Genomic DNA, 18,039 nt, shown 5'->3' with positions numbered 1-18,039 from the left:
CCTGATCTCCTGCCGCGATGGCGGCAAAAAGGGGTGGGGCCTTGTACTTGGGGGGCGTGGCTTCGCGGGGATCCCGGGATCGTCACTCTGGGGGCGTGCCCAGCTGGGCTTCCCCCAGAGCCAGTCTCCATCCGCTGTCGGCTCCTCTTCTGTGACAGGAGCCGGGTGCTGTAGGAGACTTTCTCACTGCAGCACCTGGTTCCTGTCAGTGCGGAGGAGCTGACATTTGGTGTCACCCTCCTCCAGGCGTCACACCCGGGTGCGGGCCGCACCCCCCGCACCCGCCTTGTGACGCCACTGAGGATGAAGAACACTTAAACTATTTATGCAATGGTTATCATGTTAGTTGCTTTTTATATTTCCTTGTATGTGCTCCATGTATTGATTATTTCACACATTGAAACCAATGTAGTGCAGTCCAGATGGCTGCGTCACTTGGTACTCTCATGGGCAGGGCCGTAAAGAGCTATGCTGGGCCCCAGTAAATGGGGAGTGGCTTAAAAAGGGGGCATGATGATGCACTTTACTATTAAAATATTTACATCATAATTGTGGGGTCACTAAGTGCCCCCCCATGCACTCCATGGGGGGTGTAATCTTAACACGGGGGTGGTGGGTAGCGGCATGGTGGCACGGGGGAGAGCAGCCACTTCCTATCTTACTTTATCAGGAAGTGGGTCCCTTCTCTCTGCCAGGTGCCATCTTCCAAGTGATATTTGGGAAGATGACACTGACCACTAGAGAGAAAAGACAGAGTCTGCTCTCTATGTGCCGTGCCATCTTCCCGAATAGATCATCAGGAAGATGACGCCGCCGACGCCGGCAATAGCACAGGTATATTGGGGTGGGTATCAGACCAGGCCTGGGTAATTTGTACTGGCTCCCACTCCCTACTCGGCATCACTGCTCGTGGGTAACACAGTAACATAGTATCCAAGGTCGAAAAAAAGACAATTGTCCATCGAGTTAAACCTATTTGTGGTCTACTCTGCAGGATTATTTTGGTCTAAAATTCCGTTGCGTTTTATCCCTCTTTTTATAGTAACTATAGTGTGTGACTATGCACCATAACGCTGGATATCCTTATCCATTAGGAATTTATCTAGCCCATTCTTAAAAGTGTTGACTGAGTTGGCCATTACAACTCCCTCAGGCAGGGAATTCCAAACATGTATTGTCCTTACCGTGAAAAAGCCTTTACGCCGTATTGTGCGGAATCTCCTCTCCTCTAACTTGAGCGAGTGTCCACGAGTCCTCTGTGCTGATCTAACCAAAAACAGGTCCTGCACAAGCTCTGTGTATTGTCCCCTTATATATTTGTAGATGTTGATCATGTCCCCACTTAATCTCCTCTTTTCCAGTGTAAATATGCCTAGTCTTGCAAGCCTTTCCTAGTATTCCAGCATCTCCATGCCCTTAGTTAGTTTGGTCGCCCGCCTCTGAACCTTTTCTAGCTCCAGGATATCCTTTTTGCAGTATGGTGCCCAGAATTGTACACAGTATTCAAGGTGTGGCCTCACTAGTGATTTATATAACGGGAGTATAACACTCTCGTCCCTTGCATCAATTCCCTATTTTATGCATGCTAATATCTTATTAGCCTTCTTTGCTGCAATCCTACTTTGGGTACTGCTGCTTAGTTTGCTATCTATGAGAACACCTAAGTCCTTTTCCAGTACAGAATCCCCTAATTTTACCCCATTTAATATGTAGGTGTTATTTTTGTTCTTGTTACCCCAGTGCATTACCTTACACTTGTCTGTATTGAAGCGCATTCTCCATTTGGCTGCCCATGCTTCTAATTTAACTAAGTCGTTCTGAAGCGACTTATCATCCTTCTCCGTATTTATAGCCTTACACAATTTGGTATCATCTGCAAAAATTGACACCATGCTCTCTAGACCTTCTGTTAGGTCGTTAATGAAAATGTTGAACAATAGCGGTCCTAATACCGAGCCTTGTGGCACACCACTTAGCACTTCAGTCCAAGTTGAAAAAGATCCATTAACCACAACGCGCTGCTCCCTATTATCTAACCAATTTCTGACCCAAGTGCATATTGTGCTTCCTAGCCCTATTTCCTGTAGAATAAACCATGTATGGATCAGATGATTTTGTAAGGATCCTGCATTTCACTTTAGTATTCTGTAGCTCCCTGTTATGTGTCACCTCTTTCATGCATTGCCTATCCCACCCAGTAGTGTGTAGTGTATGCTTTATGCCCAAGATGGATGTTTTAGCTGGCACCGTCATTTGCAGAATGAAATAGCCTAGAATTTATGACCCAGAATGTTCATGATTTCTATAAAACATCTTAAAAACTTTTGGAGAAAAATGCTATATAAACAACTCCAGTCCCCATAGAAAACAAAAATGACCAAACTTGGTAGAGGTGCACCCTTTATTGGGAGGAGGATGTCTCACTTGTTCCAGCAGTTCACTTAACTTTGTACCTTGCCTCTCTGTCCCCTGGGCTGGACTTATTTTCCCATTATGGCGATTCCTACACTGTACTTGCATAGGAGTTCTCCTGGGATACTTTAATTGTGGGTGGAAGCAGTAAGTTGGTTGGTGTACCAAATTAATCACCCATTGGACTATGAACTTCACCTGGACATCCTGAACCAGCCTCAAAAAGGAGTAAGCCAGTTTGCTGAAGACCGAATTTTTTCCATTAAACATTTGGAGCCAAATATGACCGCACGGAATTGAGGACTTGCCATATACCTAAAAGGCTTGCATGGCGTCCAAAGGATTTACCCTCTAGTGGTCATCATTACAACATATCTCAGGTTCCATTGGACATATTACAAGGTCCCTTAAATGCCATCAGCGTATCATCAACACTACCAGAAGCAGTAATAGGAACAGGAATATACCAGGACTTGAGTGTACATATACAGTATGTAATCATCTGATTACTGGTATGGGTGAGATACCAGTTGCTATATACAATGGCTGTTTTTAATGTGTTATCAAAGAGTTGTTTTTAATTGATATAAAAAAATTATACAATTTATTGAAGCCTATAATTAGCTCTACTTCATACCATTGTGTGAATACCCCTTTTCCAGTCCTCATAGACTCATAACAGTGCATGTTTTATGGATCTCCTCAGTATAACAATAGAAATAATTAGCTCCACCTGTGGACCTTTTAAACTATATCAGCCATGAATGAATACACCTGTGCAACATCTAGGAGATTTGTATAACATGCACTCAGAGGAGCTTTAAAGAAATGAGGGTCAGTGCAGTAGACTGTGGCAATATGCCAGAGTCTACTGCATATGTACAGGTCTCCGCGTTCACGGGGACATCTTTAATAATAATGTGCGAATCACCAGAAAATAACCACGTGGCCATTTTCTGAGTGATATTTGCTGCTGTGTAGTCAGCGCCGGGCCGACGGAGAGGTGAGTATAGTTAAATAGGTGCAGGGTGTGCGGTGAGTGGGCCTAGGGGTCCATGTGCACCACACACCTTGCACTCATTATAGCTACACCAGTACATGCACTGTTAGGGGTCCCTAGGGACTGGAGTTGGGAAACATTGTATTATAGTAGAAATCACTGACCCCTGTTTATAAGTACAAAACTTAATAAATAGAATGAGAGCATGATGTATAGCTTAAAGTTCTTATGTAATGCTTATCAGCTTCCGGTATCATGTACTGTACAAGAGCAATAGACTTTTTTTTTTTTGTTCCAGCTAGATATTGCATCACTGCTATGTTGAAGTATGGCAACAGCTGCAGGCTGAGCATTGCTTTGCTAGCTATACTGGAGGGTAAAGTAGGTGGCGCTGTATTATACTGTACGTTATCACTTTGTAACATATTATGCACATATATAGTGTAAGACTGAAAAGTGGATATAGTGCCATCTCCTTGACATCAATGACTTCCATAATGTTTACCTCGCACAGACTATACAGGAAGTGATCAAATGTCATGGTGGAAAAGTGCTCACTGCAATCTGTGAGCTCTAAAAAACACTCTGAGCTTTTTACAATGTAACATAGACACTGGGGAATTAGTCTTTGCCTGCTATGAAAAGTAGTGTCACACTGCTCTTATTCAAAATGTTATTGTTACAAGCATTTAATGTGCATTGATGTACTACATTTGTGATTGCTTTCTACCATATAACATATAGAAAATGAGTAGACACTGTGTAGGCAATTGAAAAATCCATACTGAATGTCACTTTCAAATTCAAATAAATTATCAAGGTAAGATTTCTATTGCAAGAGCTATTTCTGGATTATTTCATAGACTTCAAAATCAACATTGTCTGAGAAGGTCATGCTAATGTGCATATATACAGTATGCATAGGCAAACACGGAGGGGGAGGGTCCAGTTGCCCAGAAACCCCCCTTCCCCCTCCAGAAATCCTTTGTTTGCCCCTAAGATGTGTATTCAGCAAGCACAACTTAAACATTAATCTGTTTTGCTGATAAGGCTGTATATCAACAACTTACTTTCCTGTATTTTCATGAATTTTTAATAGGAAAAATGGTAAGCGCACATTAAAAAGTGAAGAAATATTTTCTAACGGAATTGTTAGGCTTAAAAAAAAGCCTGCTTAATGTGACATAAACCTGAAACAGATTACAATATTTCTGGTACTCACTGCTATTTGTGACATTTTTCCTCATTAAAATGAAGAATGACAGAGTCAGAAAGAGAGCAGAATCTGGTCTCTTTGTATCACTGGTTCAAAAAGATGTCTGCAGTAAATTGTCCCGGAGAGACAGAATATTAAGAAACAGAAGTGAAGACTGCATGCAATTAATTCAGTACACTTTCCTGGCTGTCAATGTCCGTGGGCCCAAATGATTGAGATTTAGAATCGTCTTGCAATGTCTCCATTCCATTCTAATGAAGCCATGCTGATGCCTGTATAGATTTGATTTTTAATAGATATAAATAAATAAATACAGAATAATATTTTTGGGAAATTGCACCATAACATGTAGTAACTATCTATCAGAACGAAGTACATGAGGCTTATACAGTAGACAGCAAGCTACAGTACATGCTGTGCAGGAATTCTAGTGAGTCTGTCTATTTTTGAAGCGGCAATCATTTAAAAAGCAAAAACAGATTGATTTTGCTTTTTACATGATTGCCACTTTAAAAATATGGACAGACACACCGGAATTCCCGCACAGCAGCTCGCAGGCTATTACATAAGCCCTAAGACTTCTAAATAAGAGCTAACCATATACAGGTTGAGTATCCCATATCCAAATATTCCGAAATACGGAATATTCCGAAATACAGACTTTTTTGCGTGAGAGTGAGATAGTGAAACCTTTGTTTTTTGATGGCTCAATGTACACAAACTTTGTTTAATACACACAGTTATAAAAAATATTGTATTAAATGACCTTCAGGCTGTGTGTATAAGGTGTATATGAAACATAAATGAATTGTGTGACTATAGATACACTTTGTTCAATGCACAAAGTTACAAAAAATATTGCCAAAAATGACCTTCAGTCTGTGTGTATAAGGTGTATATGTAACAAATGCATTCTGTGCTTAGACTTAGGTCCCATCACCATGATATCTCATTATGGTATGCAATTATTCCAAAATACGGAAAAATCCCATATCCAAAATACCTCTGGTCCCAAGCATTTTGGATAAGGGATACTCAACCTGTACTAATAATGTTACAGTATTAATGTTCAACTGATTATAAAATTAATCCAATAATATTACAAAGGAAAATAACTAGGGCCCTCATTCCGAGTTGATCGCTCGCTGCCATTTTTTGCAGCGCAGCGATCAGGTTACTACTGCGCATGCATATGCACCGCAATGCGCACCCGCGTCGTATGGGTACAAACAGCATTGTTGCTGTGCAATGCTTCTAGCAACTAATCCATTCGCACAACCGATCACAAGGAGATTGACAGGAAGAGGGCATTTATGGGTGTCAACTGACAGTTTTCTGGGAGTGGTAGGGAAAACGCAGGCGTGTCCAGGCGTTTGCAGGGCGGGTGTCTGACGTCAATTCCGGGACCGGACAGGCTGAAGTGATCGCAAGGGCTGAGTAAGTCCCGAGCTACTCAGAACTGCAAAAAACTTTTTCGGCCCGCTCGGCTGCACAAGCGTTCGCACACTTGCAAAGCGAAAATACATTCCCCTATATGCGGCGACTATCTGATCGCTGCTCTGCAAAAAATAGCTAGTGAGCGATCAATTCGGAATGAGGGCCAAGATTATTAGATACTTGGACTTATTAACCCCCCTCTCTCTGTGCTTCTGAATAGCATAGTTTTTCCCAAGAGTTCTATTGCTATTCAAATGTTGCCCATTAGTCTTTCAAAGTCAGATATCCAGAAATGTGAGACCCTGTTTACTAAATTGTACTTGCAAGGGGAAACAACAAAGATTGCTTTTACCAGTTGTTCTAATAATAATAATAATAATAATAATAATAATAATTTTATTTATATAGCACACTTTTGTTACCTAGAGCTCATGGGAGATTGGGGGTTCCTGATCGCCTGACTTTTAAAATGGCACTGTTTTTCAGATACAGGATAAGTATCCCATATCCAAATATTCCGAAATACGGAATATTCCGAAATACAGAATTTTTTGAGTGAGACTGAGATAGTGAAACCTTTGTTTTCTGATACCTCAATGTACACAAACTTTGTTTAATACACAAAGTTATTAAAAATATTGTATTAAATGACCTTCAGGCTGTTTGTATAAGGTGTATATGAAACATAAATGAATTGTGTGTATGTACACATACTTTGTTTAATGCACAAAGTTATTAAAAATATTATCAAAAATTGCCTTCAGGCTGTGTGTATAAGGTGTATATGAAACAGAAATTAATTCTGTGCTTAGACTTGGGTCCCATCACCATGATATCTCATTATGGTATGCAATTATTCCAAAATACGGAAAATCCAATATCCAAAATACTTCTGGTCCCAAGCATTTTGGATATGGGATACTCAACCTTTATATAGAAGACTGGCTGCTACAGAAAATAGATAAATACAGTATATAGTGATAAACTGCCTGCCAGAAGGAGCCCTTTTCTCTCCATAATCTCCGTCTGGCATTTTTCTCTGTCCTAGGTGCAATATGTTGATAGAGTGCTGCTGCACAGACTCCAGCCTTACTGTTCTCCAAGGAGGCTTAATGCCCTTACCCAAGATGCTCACAGAGATCACTACTAAGGGGTCATCATGTGTGACTGTGTAGATGGACATGGTGGGAGGCAGAAGTCTCCTGCTTAGCTCATATGAGAGACCGGTTAATACCTGCATATAAAGCTGTTCTAGTATCCCTGCACTGGTACCCATTAACACAGTATGCACACTCTGCTCTATCACCAGTGTGCATGTAACAGTGAGTACAGCTGGCTGTACCTGCTATCTTTCAATAAGCTATCCCTACTGGTTAAGTAACTGGGCTGTTCAATCATAGTTTGGGCTATCCATTGGTATGTGACTATATAACTTCAATGTCAACACTTGCACACACATCATTTCCAGTGCAAATTTCCCCCCAGAGAAATTGTATGAAATCTTTTTATTGAAACTTATCATTCTTGGTTGGTCATCAGTAAGCATTATCACAGGAATCATACTGTATGTCTAAACCTTATGTAACATTTTGAGGAAACCCAACTTTTGTGCCAGGACTCAGGGCTAGATTAAGAATGGGGGATGCCCAGGGCACTTAAGACAAGGGGGCCCCTGTGGAAGGGGGAGGTGTATATTATACCCCTTTCACACCGCACAAATTACCCGGTATCGACCCGGCATATAGCATGCGGTGTGAAAGGGGCATAGCCGAAATCCTGGGTCGCCTGACCCGGCAATTCAACCCAGGAATAAAGCAATGTTGTACCCGGGTTGAATACCGGGTCAGTGGCTGCGTAAACGGGCTCCCGGGACCCGTTTACTACAGCAGGGAGAGGCGGCGCAGAGATGATCTCTCCGCCCCCCGCTACTATGGCAACCCACCCGGCATATTGCCGGGTCGGGGAAGCCTGCAGCAGCGGCCAATGTCGGATCCCACCCGGGAAGGACCCATTTCCAATTCCTGGGTGTGATCCGGCATTGGCAGTGTGAAAGGGGTATTAGATTGTGCATACCTCCCAACATGAACCATTCCAGGAAGGTCAAAATACTCTGTACCTGGACTTCCCACTTTGCATATGATTGGTGTCACCTGTGTTGAACTATTGTATTTCAAAACAGGTGATTACAATCATAAATTAAGAGGGAAGTCCAGGTAGAGAGCATTTTAACTCTCCTGAAACAGGCCATGTTGGGGTTTTTGGATTGTGTATATTAAATTTAAACCAATGGTGTATATTAGTTTAATAAAGCCTGGGTACTGTTTATAGTGCCACCTAATTAAAAGACATCTATTTTATCAAATTTTCTTGTAGTGGAACAAAGACAACCTTAAAATACACATAGAAAAATAAAATCTATAATTTATCTTATCACATGCAAGAATAGCAGCAGCCTCTTTACTACTTACACACTGGGACAGGACTCAGGAGGACTGTGTGTGTGTGTGTGTGTGTGTGTGTGTGTGTGTGTGTCTGTGTGTGTGTGTGTCTCTAAACCCTCCTAAGATAACACAGGACTCAGACACCCAGGTGGAGAGGAGACGAAGCTGGGATCCATGTGTCACTTACAGCTCTGTACGTCCTCCTATCTGTCTTCTAGTCAGAATGCTCCATCGGTAGCTCATGAAACATGATACTCCTGTGTCTCTGCCTGCACTGCATACTGTACATACTGTCCTGCTAGCATTCAGGCTGCTGCCGCATAAAATGGAAAGCTAGTGATGTCAGGGTGCTCTGGCTTGGGGGGGGGGCTGACAAAGGGGGGGCCTGGGGTACAGTATGCCCTGCATCCCCCTTAATCTGGCTATGTCAGGGCTAGGGAGTAACCTACTGCTCATTTAGTGGGATATAGGTGTCTCAGCAATTAAAGATGTTTTCAACCCCCATGGGAGTTTTACTTTCCTTCTCTGCTCTGCGTGAGAAATATAGCATCCCAAACACTCATTTTTACTAGAGATGAGCGCCGGAAATTTTTCGGGTTTTGTGTTTTGGTTTTGGGTTCGGTTCCGAGGCCGTGTTTTGGGTTCGACCGCGTTTTGGCAAAACCTCACCGAATTTTTTTTGTCGGATTCGGGTGTGTTTTGGATTCGGGTGTTTTTTTCAAAAAACACTAAAAAACAGCTTAAATCATAGAATTTGGGGGTCATTTTGATCCCAAAGTATTATTAACCTCAAAAACAATAATTTACACTCATTTTCAGTCTATTCTTAATACCTCACACCTCACAATATTATTTTTAGTCCTAAAATTTGCACCTAGGTCGCTGGATGACTAAGCTAAGCGACCCTAGTGGCCGACACAAACACCGGGCCCATCTAGGAGTGTCACTGCAGTGTCACGCAGGATGTCCCTTCCAAAAAACCCTCCCCAAACAGCACATGACGCAAAGAAAAAAAGAGGCGCAATGAGGTAGCTGTGTGAGTAAGATAAGCGACCCTAGTGGCCGACACAAACACCGGGCCCATCTAGGAGTGTCACTGCAGTGTCACGCAGGATGTCCCTTCCAAAAAACCCTCCCCAAACAGCACATGACGCAAAGAAAAAAAGAGGCGCAATGAGGTAGCTGTGTGAGTAAGATAAGCGACCCTAGTGGCCGACACAAACACCGGGCCCATCTAGGAGTGGCACTGCAGTGTCACGCAGGATGTCCCTTCCAAAAAACCCTCCCCAAACAGCACATGACGCAAAGAAAAAAAGAGGCGCAATGAGGTAGCTGTGTGAGTAAGATAAGCGACCCTAGTGGCCGACACAAACACCGGGCCCATCTAGGAGTGTTACTGCAGTGTCACGCAGGATGTCCCTTCCAAAAAACCCTCCCCAAACAGCACATGACGCAAAGAAAAAAAGAGGCGCAATGAGGTAGCTGTGTGAGTAAGATAAGCGACCCTAGTGGCCGACACAAACACCGGGCCCATCTAGGAGTGGCACTGCAGTGTCACGCAGGATGTCCCTTCCAAAAAACCCTCCCCAAACAGCACATGACGCAAAGAAAAATTAAAGAAAAAAGAGGTGCAAGATGGAATTGTCCTTGGGCCCTCCCACCCACCCTTATGTTGTATAAACAGGACATGCACACTTTAACCAACCCATCATTTCAGTGACAGGGTCTGCCACACGACTGTGACTGAAATGACGGGTTGGTTTGGACCCCCACCAAAAAAGAAGCAATTAATCTCTCCTTGCACAAACTGGCTCTACAGAGGCAAGATGTCCACCTCATCATCATCCTCCGATATATCACCGTGTACATCCCCCTCCTCACAGATTATCAATTCGTCCCCACTGGAATCCACCATCTCAGCTCCCTGTGTACTTTGTGGAGGCAATTGCTGCTGTCAATGTCTCCACGGAGGAATTGATTATAATTCATTTTAATGAACATCATCTTCTCCACATTTTCTGGATGTAACCTCGTACGCCGATTGCTGACAAGGTGAGCGGCGGCACTAAACACTCTTTCGGAGTACACACTTGTGGGAGGGCAACTTAGGTAGAATAAAGCCAGTTTGTGCAAGGGCCTCCAAATTGCCTCTTTTTCCTGCCAGTATAAGTACGGACTGTGTGACGTGCCTACTTGGATGCGGTCACTCATATAATCCTCCACCATTCTTTCAATGGTGAGAGAATCATATGCAGTGACAGTAGACGACATGTCCGTAATCGTTGTCAGGTCCTTCAGTCCGGACCAGATGTCAGCATCAGCAGTCGCTCCAGACTGCCCTGCATCACCGCCAGCGGGTGGGCTCGGAATTCTGAGCCTTTTCCTCGCACCCCCAGTTGCGGGAGAATGTGAAGGAGGAGATGTTGACAGGTCGCGTTCCGCTTGACTTGACAATTTTCTCACCAGCAGGTCTTTCAACCCCAGCAGACTTGTGTCTGCCGGAAAGAGAGATCCAAGGTAGGCTTTAAATCTAGGATCGAACACGGTGGCCAAAATGTAGTGCTCTGATTTCAACAGATTGACCACCCGTGAATCCTTGTTAAGCGAATTAAGGGCTCCATCCACAAGTCCCACATGCCTAGCGGAATCGCTCCGTGTTAGCTCCTCCTTCAATGTCTCCAGCTTCTTCTGCAAAAGCCTGATGAGGGGAATGACCTGACTCAGGCTGGCAGTGTCTGAACTGACTTCACGTGTGGCAAGTTCAAAGGGCATCAGAACCTTGCACAACATTGAAATTATTCTCCACTGCGCTTGAGACAGGTGCATTCCACCTCCTATATCGTGCTCAATTGTATAGGCTTGAATGGCCTTTTGCTGCTCCTCCAACCTCTGAAGAATATAGAGGGTTGAATTCCACCTCGTTACCACTTCTTGCTTCAGATGATGGCAGGGCAGGTTCAGTAGTTTTTGGTGGTGCTCCAGTCTTCTGTACGTGGTGCCTGTACGCCGAAAGTGTCCTGCAATTCTTCTGGCCACCGACAGCATCTCTTGCACGCCCCTGTCGTTTTTTAAAAAATTCTGCACCACCAAATTCAAGGTATGTGCAAAACATGGGACGTGCTGGAATTTGCCCATATTTAATGCACACACAATATTGCTGGCGTTGTACGATGCCACAAATCCACAGGAGAGTCCAATTGGGGTAAGCCATTCCGCGATGATCTTCCTCAGTTGCCGTAAGAGGTTTTCAGCTGTGTGCGTATTCTGGAAAGCGGTGATACAAAGCGTAGCCTGCCTAGGAAAGAGTTGGCGTTTGCGAGATGCTGCTACTGGTGCCGCCGCTGCTGTTCTTGCGGCGGGAGTCCATACATCTACCCAGTGGGCTGTCACAGTCATATAGTCCTGACCCTGCCCTGCTCCACTTGTCCACATGTCCGTGGTTAAGTGGACATTGGGTACAACTGCATTTTTTAGGACACTGGTGAGTCTTTTTCTGACGTCCGTGTACATTCTCGGTATCGCCTGCCTAGAGAAGTGGAACCTAGATGGTATTTGGTAACGGGGGCACACTGCCTCAATAAATTGTCTAGTTCCCTGTGAACTAACGGCGGATACCGGACGCACGTCTAACACCAACATAGTTGTCAAGGCCTCAGTTATCCGCTTTGCAGCAGGATGACTGCTGTGATATTTCATCTTCCTCGCAAAGGACTGTTGGACAGTCAATTGCTTACTGGAAGTAGTACAAGTGGGCTTACGACTTCCCCTCTGGGATGACCATCGACTCCCAGCAGCAACAACAGCAGCGCCAGCAGCAGTAGGCGTTACACGCAAGGATGCATCGGAGGAATCCCAGGCAGGAGAGGACTCGTCAGAATTGCCAGTGACATGGCCTGCAGGACTATTGGCATTCCTGGGGAAGGAGGAAATTGACACTGAGGGAGTTGGTGGGGTGGTTTGCGTGAGCTTGGTTACAAGAGGAAGGGATTTACTGGTCAGTGGACTGCTTCCGCTGTCGCCCAAAGTTTTTGAACTTGTCACTGACTTATTATGAATGCGCTGCAGGTGACGTATAAGGGAGGATGTTCCGAGGTGGTTAACGTCCTTACCCCTACTTATTACAGCTTGACAAAGGCAACACACGGCTTGACACCTGTTGTCCGCTTTTCTGTTGAAATACCTCCACAATGAAGAGCTGATTTTTTTGGTATTTTCACCAGGCATGTCAACGGCCATATTCCTCCCACGGACAACAGGTGTCTCCCCGGGTGCCTGACTTAAACAAACCACCTCACCATCAGAATCCTCCTGGTCAATTTCCTCCCCAGCGCCAGCAACACCCATATCCTCCTCATCCTGGTGTACTTCAACACTGACATCTTCAATCTGACTATCAGGAACTGGACTGCGGGTGCTCCTTCCAGCACTTGCAGGGGGCCTGCAAATGGTGGAAGGCGCATGCTCTTCACGTCCAGTGTTGGGAAGGTCAGGCATCGCAACCGACACAATTGGACTCTCCTTGTGGATTTGGGATTTCGAAGAACGCACAGTTCTTTGCGGTGCTTTTGCCAGCTTGAGTCTTTTCAGTTTTCTAGCGAGAGGCTGAGTGCTTCCATCCTCATGTGAAGCTGAACCACTAGCCATGAACATAGGCCAGGGCCTCAGCCGTTCCTTGCCACTCCGTGTGGTAAATGGCATATTGGCCAGTTTACGCTTCTCCTCCGACAATTTTATTTTAGGTTTTGGAGTCCTTTTTTTACTGATATTTGGTGTTTTGGATTTGACATGCTCTGTACTATGACATTTGGCATCGGCCTTGGCAGACGACGTTGCTGGCATTTCATCGTCTCGGCCATGACTAGTGGCAGCAGCTTCAGCACGAGGTGGAAGTGGATCTTGATCTTTCCCTAATTTTGGAACCTCAACATTTTTGTTCTCCATATTTTAATGGGCACAACTAAAAGGCACCTCAGGTAAACAATGGAGATGGATGGATACTAGTATACTTATGGATGGACTGCCGAGTGCCGACACAGAGGTAGCTACAGCCGTGGACTAACGTACTGTGTCTGCTGCTAATATAGACTGGATGATTGATAATGAGATGAAATCAATATATATATGTATGTATATATAATATCACTAGTACTGCAGCCGGACAGGTAGATAATATATTTATTAGGTAATGATGACTGATGACGGACCTGCTGGACACTGTCAGCTCAGCAGCACCGCAGACTGCTACAGTAAGCTACTATACTATAGTAGTATGTACAAAGAAGAAAGAAAAAAAAAAAACCACGGGTAGGTGGTATACAATTATGGATGGACTGCCGAGTGCCGACACAGAGGTAGCTACAGCCGTGGACTAACGTACTGTGTCTGCTGCTAATATAGACTGGATGATTGATAATTAGATGAAATCAATATATATATGTATGTATATATAATATCACTAGTACTGCAGCCGGACAGGTAGATAATATATTTATTAGGTAATGATGACTGATGACGGACCTGCTGGACACTGTCAGCTCAGCAGCACCGCAGACTGCTACAGTAAGCTACTATACTATAGTAGTATGTACAAAGAAGAAAGAAAAAAAAAAACCACGGGTAGGTGGTATACAATTATGGATGGACTGCTGAGTGCCGACACAGAGGTAGCTACAGCCGTGGACTTACGTACTGTGTCTGCTGCTAATATAGACTGGATGATTGATAATGAGATGAAATCAATATATATATATGTATGTATATATAATATCACTAGTACTGCAGCCGGACAGGTAGATAATATATTTATTAGGTAATGATGACTGATGACACTGGACACTGTCAGCTCAGCAGCACCGCAGACTGCTACAGTAAGCTACTATACTATAGTAGTATGTACAAAGAAGAAAGAAAAAGAAAAAACCACGGGTAGGTGGTATACAATTATGGATGGACTGCTGAGTGCCGACACAGAGGTAGCTACAGCCGTGGACTAACGTACTGTGTCTGCTGCTAATATAGACTGGATGATTGATAATGAGATGAAATCAATATATATATGTATGTATATATAATATCACTAGTACTGCAGCCGGACAGGTAGATAATATATTTATTAGGTAATGATGACTGATGACGGACCTGCTGGACACTGTCAGCTCAGCAGCACCGCAGACTGCTACAGTAAGCTACTATACTCTATAGTAGTATGTACAAAGAAGAAAGAGAAAAAAAAAAACCACGGGTAGGTGGTATACAATTATGGATGGACTGCCGAGTGCCGACACAGAGGTAGCTACAGCCGTGGACTAACGTACTGTGTCTGCTGCTAATATAGAGTCTAGACTGGATGATAAATTATTGATAATGAGATGAAATCAATTTAATATCACTAGTACTGCAGCCGGACAGGTACTATATATATTTATTATGTAATGACTGATGACGGACCTGCTGGACACTGTCAGGTCAGCACAGCACCGCAGACTTCTACAGTAAGCTACTATAGTAGTATGTATAAAGAAGAATGAAAAAAAAAAAAAAAACACGGGTAGGTGGTATACAATATTATATATATATATATATATATATATATATTATATACAATTATATATATATATATTAAACTGGTGGTGATTGATTATTAAACTGGTGGTCACTTCAGGACAGGTCACGTTGCAACTTGCAACTAGTACTCCGAGGCCTAAGCAGACAATCACAAAATATATTATTATACTGGTGGTCAGTGTGGTCACAACAATGGCAGTGTGGCACTGACTCTGGCAGCAAAAGTGTGCACTGTACGTTATATGTACTCCTGAGTCCTGCTCTCAGACTCTAACTGCTCCCCACTGTCAGTGTCTCCCCCACAAGTCAGATAATACACTTACAGTTACACTATCTAATCTATAAATATCACTTCAGCAAGTAGTATAGTAGTATACAGTAGTACTCCTCCTAATAATGCTCCCCGAAAATACTGTGTCTCTCTCTTCTCTAAACGGAGAGGACGCCAGCCACGTCCTCTCCCTATGACTCTCAATGCACGTGTGAAAATGGCGGCGACGCGCGGCTCCTTATATAGAATCCGAGTCTCGCGATAGAATCCGAGCCTCGCGAGAATCCGACAGCGTGATGATGACGTTCGGGCGCGCTCGGGTTAGCCGAGCAAGGCGGGAAGATCCGAGCCTGCTCGGACCCGTGTAAAAAACCTGAAGTTCGGGCGGGTTCGGATTCAGAGGAACCGAACCCGCTCATCTCTAATTTTTACATGTTCTTGCAAGCTAGACATTTTGTTGTATCTCTCCCTGCTGTCATGTCCTCTCCCATTGACTCTGATTACCTTCTTCGTCTGGTATTCACAGATTTGCTACAGTATAACTTAGATTATTGCGTGGACTTGCTGTACGGAGGCAAGCCAATATTGACTTGGCTGTCTCTCCTCCCCAGTTCCCTGTCCACTTTGAGAAACTGCAGTATGCAGATATTACACTCTGCTACTGTATGGTACTAGGAGTGCATTGTAAGACTTTACATTGAGCTTTCTAATCAGAGTCAGGACAGCTCATGGTGAAGGATGAGTCAAATATTTGATTGAAATGTCATTATCCCCAGATGGATTTATTTCATAATATTATTAATTAATGTTATTGATTGTTCTTGTTATTAACCTTTCTTCTGCTGCTGAATTTCACCCCGGCAATTGGATAGAAAAAAACTGTGAGAAAAAACCCCAGCGCCACAGGCTTTTTCAAAGATTTGCTCTCTATTGGATTTGCCCCTAAGTGTCTTTATATTTTCCAGTGACCCTACATCATATTATGACAATTTTTATGCCTGTTGTCATTGACTATACTGTTGTTGTTTCCTACCCACCTTATTTATGTACGGCCTTTATTTTTCTGTTTGCTTCTCTGACGTGTGTGCTTTGTACACTTTTTGTACGGTTTTGCTTTTTACATTGCTCAACTAAGAAAAACATGTTAAAGAGAAGCAATAGATTCAAAGAACCATTACTCCCTCAGCCCCCCCCCCCAGTGGTAATAGATCCCAGTAGCATAACCCACATCCCCCGAGATAATAGTTTCCATTGTAGCACAGGTGTGGTATGATATGTCAACATTCATAATCTCATGAAAATGTCGACGTTATCATAATGTCAATATTGACCATGTTGACATTCATCATGTAGGCACTGATGAAATGTCAACATGTTAGAATGTTGACATATTGTTCCTGGTGTCCCAAAGGTGATTTACCTCCTCCTGACAGCTGCAGTGGCTCCAGCGCAGCTTCTGGATCCCCAGCGGTCATGTAACTTGTCAGACCTGTGATCCTCCAGCATTTCTTGTGAGTATTCTACTGCTATCCCTACCCTTCCCTATCCCTACCTCTAGTGCCTATTCCTAACACCTCCACTGACATGCAGCCTAAGCCTAACCCTCCCTCTAGTGCCTATTCCTACCCCCCCCCCCCCCACTGACACAGCTAAACCCTAACCCTCCCTATAGTACCTTTCCCTAAAACTCCCCACTGACATACAGCCTAATCCTAAACATCTCTTTAGTGCCTCCCACTGACACAACCAAACCCTAACCCTCCCTCTAGTATCTTTCCCTAACACCCCCCACTGACACAGCTAAACCCTAACCCTCCCTATAGTACCTTTCCCTAACACCCCCCACTGACACAGCTAAACCCTAACCCTCCCTATAGTACCTTTCCCTAACACCCCCCACTGACACAGCTAAACCCTAACCCTCCCTATAGTACCTTTCCCTAAAAACCCCCACTGACACACAGCCTAACCCTAACATCCCTCTAGTGCCTATCCCTAACACCCCGCACTGATACACAGCCTAACCCTAAGCATCTCTTTAGTGCGTATCCCTAACACCCCGCACTGATACACAGCCTAACCCTAAGCATCCCTCTAGTGCCTATCCCTAACACCCCGCACTGATACACAGCCTAACCCTAGCATCTCTTTAGTGCCTATCCCTAACACCCCGCACTGATACACAGCCTAACCCTAAGCATCTCTTTAGTGCCTATCCCTAACACCCCGCACTGATACACAGCCTAACCCTAAACATCTCTTTAGTGCCTATTCCTATCACCTCCCACTGACACAGCCAAACCCTAACCCTCCCTCTAGTACCTTTCCCTAAAACCCCCCACTGACACACAGCCTAACCCTAACATCCCTCTAGTGCCTATCCCTAACACCCCACACTGTCACACAGCCTAATCATAACCCTCCAACTAGTGCCTATTCCTAGCCCCCACCCCACTGACACAACTAAACCCTAACCCTCTCTATAACACCTTTCCCTAAAACTCCCCAATGACACACAGCCTTACCCTAGCATCCCTCTAGTGCCTATCCCTAATGCCATGCACTGATACACAGCCTAACCCTAATATCCCTCTAGTACCTATCCCTAACACCCCGCACTGACACAGCTAAACCCTAACCCTCCCTATAGTGCCTATCCCTAACACCCCGCACTGATACACAGCCTAACCCTAGCATC

The sequence above is a fragment of the Pseudophryne corroboree genome, chromosome 7 (assembly GCF_028390025.1).
Source record: "Pseudophryne corroboree isolate aPseCor3 chromosome 7, aPseCor3.hap2, whole genome shotgun sequence".
Classification (NCBI taxonomy): Eukaryota; Metazoa; Chordata; class Amphibia; order Anura; family Myobatrachidae; genus Pseudophryne; species Pseudophryne corroboree.
Note: the sequence above shows the minus strand (reverse complement) of the source record.